This window comes from Vombatus ursinus, unplaced genomic scaffold (assembly GCF_900497805.2).
Source record: "Vombatus ursinus unplaced genomic scaffold, bare-nosed wombat genome assembly UNPS02014847.1, whole genome shotgun sequence".
Classification (NCBI taxonomy): Eukaryota; Metazoa; Chordata; class Mammalia; order Diprotodontia; family Vombatidae; genus Vombatus; species Vombatus ursinus.
The window spans coordinates 19,642,140-19,646,587 of NW_020954625.1; the positions used below are offsets into that span (position 1 = coordinate 19,642,140).

Consider the following 4,448-nt stretch of genomic DNA (forward strand, 5'->3'; position numbering starts at 1 on the left):
GTAGAGAGGCTAAGCAAGATGGAGAGAGATCACTCAGGTTAAAAATCACCGAGCTGGGATTTGAACCCTATCCTTCCCACTCTTAAAAGTCTCATTCTTTTTCCATTATGCCCCACTTAGTTTACCACTGAGTCCATCTCTGAAAAAAAAAATAGTACCTTCTGTAGCGATGCCAATATTTGGGGTTTAAAGCAGCATAATTCAGTGAAAAATGTTCTTGGAATCTCAGAATGTGAATTCAAATTCTTCCCTACTACTTTTTACTTGTATCATCCTGGGCAAGTCATATAAACTTTTCTTTGCCTCTGTTTCCTCATTTGGAAAAAAAAGGACTATAATACCGATTGGGCAGTCCCTTCTAGTATTAAAGATCTTATTTTATCATCCTGTGAACTAGACTGTGGCATGCCCATGCTGTGTCTATTAGTTAACAGAAGAAGCTACATGACTCCCTCATGAGAGTAACAAGGGATTCAGAAGAAGGATTGTGGGGAGGGACAGATAATGAATTAGATTTTAGACAAGTGGAGTTTGAGATATTTATAGGGCATCTAATTCAAAATGACTGATAGTCAATTGATGATCTGATCCTAGAGTTTGAAAGACTAGGGTTGAATATTTTGATCTGGCCATCATCTGGGTTTCTAAGGCATTACAGGATTTGCCCCCCACCCTTACCCATTCCTTAGAGTTACACAACCCATAATCCCTTATAGATGCTTTATTTTTTTTACATGACAAAAACAAAGTTTGAAGAATTAAGAAACAAAACAAAACTATTTTGAGCTGTGGTATGTCAAGTTTTGTGGGCTTGTTTTATTGTTGTTATCGTTGTTTTGTTTTCCTTCTCTCCCTGACAGATGTCGATGGCTTTATAGGGGCTGACAGCTCTAACTAGCTAGTGTATTTGCAGTGAGAGGGAGCTTAAAAGAGATTATTCCAACCTGTCAAATAACCTTCCCCGTGAATAGAGCGGCTGAACTTGTATAGCCCTCACGAGTTGTAGAAAGGCAAAAAAGTGTGACTGGGCAAGCCTGACTGGGCAGAGCCCATCAAAGCCACCCGCCTGGGCATCTGTCCTAATTGATGGCCAGTGCTCACCAGTCAGTGGCTGGATTCCTTAGCTTAGTGAGCACACTCAGCTCTCTCCAGTATTTGCCGGGAGAGTACGGTGGCTAATTTGCTCCGGCTTCAGTGCCAGGGAAGTAAGCATGCTGAGCTAATAGCTACAGATAGAGGGCAGGCACATTCCTGCTAGCAGCACCGAGCAAGCTGCTCGGGAAAGCCGGAGCAGTCGGAAAGCAGTGCACAGCGTGGAGGAGGATGGCATGCTTTCTGGGCTAAGATGCAAAGGGATATGCATTCATTTTTTATACAAATTCTGAGCCTGGTTTTAGATGGTGAGAGCCTTTCTCTCGGTGCCTCCCAGAGACAAGAATTAGCCTCACCTGTCAAAGGATCGCCTTGGACCGAGAATGTGAACAGTCGTTGCTATGAAAAGGATGTTCAGTAATCAGGCTTGGCAGGAAAACTTGCTGCATAACCTTACATGGGCCGAGCAGGAAACTTTAAGCTGACAAGTAAGTTCTCCATCCCTTACCCCCAAATAATAGCAAGGCAGGAGAAACTCCCCAGAAAGTTAATTCTCTGTTCGAGGGGAGAGTATAGCTGCCAGAGGACAGTTCCTTCTGGGATGTTTATGGCAAGAACTGGTAGTCAGGTGTGTGTGTGTGTGTGTGTGTGTGTGTGTGTGTGTGTGTGTGTGTGTGGTGGAGGGTGGGAGGTGAGATGCAGAATTCTGAGTCTCTTACATCAACTTCTGTACTTTCTTCCTTGTGTGGTATCATGAGGCCAATGCAAAGAGAACTACGATACTGAATTATAACTGCTTTTCTGCCATTCTTAATTTCTATTTCTTAATCACCACCCATTCCTAGCAGTAACACCCACCTCCCACCCCCACTCCCAACGAAGCAAAAGGAAACAAGAATTGATCTGTGAGGTGTGTTTTAATGTGTGGGGGCATTTAAGGAGAACAGAGAAGGAAAACTGACTTGACTGCACTTGAATCTCTCCCCCTCCCCATTTTGACATTTTTAGAGGGTTGAGTTGATATCTAACCTGGAGTGGTTTCCTCTATATTAAAGAGGCAGTTACATTTCTTTATTTGTTTGTGCCTTTGTAGAGGTGGGCACCTTTCACTGCCCCTGTAAATGGCAGGGTCCAGAAGAGAGGGTCAACAGGACGGTAGACCTTGGCAAAGTTCACCGTCATTGTGATCCTGCTAGAGACTAGACAGACCTCTTTTAGCAGCTGGTTTTTCCTGAAAGCCTACACCTGGGGCAGCTGGCTCTCACGCACAGGGGAGGAGAGTACCAAGTTCGAACACCAGCCTGTCAGTAGTCTTGAAGTGTGTCTCCTGTGCAAACAGATGGTCATACATTTAATAGAGTTGCAGGCTGGCTTCAGAGTGCCATTGTTAACCAGAGGATAGTATGACTGTCTTGTGTAAGGTTAACTCCGAGCCCAGACTCCAAAGCATCACAGAAATTGAGCTAATTGTCAGATCTCGTAACTAAATATGTTGGGGGTGGAGTTGATATGTCCCTGGCCATCAGGAAAGCGACTAATTTACCAGTTGGTGGCATGTTTTAGGCATGAAATTCCCTTTGTCTCATGTTTTCTGAGAAAAGACTTAGACCTGAATACATGTTTTCCTGGCAAGTTTACTCTTGGATCATAGCTTGGATCCCCATTTCCCGCCCCCCGAGTTTGGGTTACTTATAACAAAGTGTTATTCAATTCATTTATCTATGTGTGTGAGAGGGGTCAGGTTACAGCAACTCAATCCCCTAGACTGGGGAGTCACTGTCCTCTGAAACAAGAGTGCAGATGAATGTGAAGTATGCGGTCACCAGGCACAGTCCCCTGCTTCCTCAGCAGTTGGCTCATTGGGCCAAGAGGGGACATTAACCCCCATCCTCATCTCCCAGGAGGGACTTTCACTTGGGATCCATTTGATCTTTTATAAAATGTAGAGTTTAATCTTGACTTTGCAGGGAGCTTTCTGACTTTGATCACTGGTTAGGATAATTATATCATCTGTGCTTGTCATCTTCCCTTAAGGGTCACCCAGGTGTCAGCCAGGGAGGCAGTCATCTGGGAAATTGTGGTATAGAGTTTATCATATTCTTTATCACGTATTTGTTTATAGAAACTAACACCAGCCCCAAAGCTTTGGCTCCCATTAGTTATTGATTAGATATTGCCTAGAATTATTCAATAGTATTTATAAAAATAGAATATTATATTTGGCAACTCAATATGAAAAAATATATACCATTAGTGTATAAAACAGCTAATATTCCTATATTTCTCAGGGTTTTACAAAGCACTTTAGATACATTATCTTATTAATAAAAGTGTACAGAACATCAGACATTGAAAAGCATTTATAGATACGTGACTATATGTATGTATGTATTGTGAGCCACCCAATATTCCTCTGAGCTGTGTAGTATACAATAAACATTTTTAAATAGATTTTGGTTTTAGGTGGAGTTTGCACTATAAGTACAACAACAAACAAATATTTTTTAAGCACCTACTATTCACCAGATCCTGTGCTAGGCACTGACAATGTAAAAAATGTAAGGCTCTGCCCTCATAGTGATTACATTCTAGCCACCACCCCCATAATCAGTTGACTCAAGCAGAGACTACTCCATCCCATAGACTAGAGATACTTCCTCTTTAGTATGGATTGCAATATTATGTTTTTAACCTTGTTATTGACTAGAGAGGCAAAATTAGGCTTGATGTAAGGGGGGATGGTATATCATGAAATTAGAGCAATGCTGCATACTGGACAGGGATCTGGATTTGGGATCAGAAGATGCAAGGATTTAAATTATGTTGCAAGTGTTTATCCTCTTTGCGATCCTAGACAAGTCCCTTTCCCTCCCTGGTCTCCACTTTTCTTATTTGTAAAACAAACTAGTTGGCCTCTATGAGTTCAAAGGTCTTTCACTTGTAAATCCATGGTCAGATATATCCTAACATGGAGTATGCAGTCCAAGAGTTAATGGGTTCTTCCTCATTAAATTTCCACCATCAAAGGCTAGATTACCAATTTTCTTGTATGATACAGAGGGAATTCTCATTGAGATACGGGTTGATCTAGTTGGCATTTGAGATCCTTTCTGACTCTGAGATTTTGTACTTCTGTGAACTCATTTTAAAGACAAGGAAATTGAGGCTTAGTGACTTGTTCCCAGTCCATTAACTAGCACACGTCACTGGGAGGATTTGCGGGACAGAATCTTCATCACCATATTCAACATTATGTACTGTACTGTTCTCCTTCCCATAGATTATGCTACCGAAGATCCAGCCAAGGAAACACACACACACACACACACACACACACACACACACACACACACACA

General features: G+C 42.1%; 1 protein-coding gene across 1 annotated transcript in view; it reads left to right on the forward strand.

The window, feature by feature from the left end:
• The first annotated feature begins 1,299 nt into the window (after positions 1-1,299).
• The window catches only part of PCDH15 (protocadherin related 15), a 1,147,277-nt gene continuing 1,144,128 nt past the window's right edge, over positions 1,300-4,448 (forward strand). The window contains exon 1 of the mRNA XM_027840684.1: positions 1,300-1,580. The gene's annotated coding sequence lies outside the window, so the exon portion shown is untranslated. The remainder of the gene's footprint in view (positions 1,581-4,448) is intronic.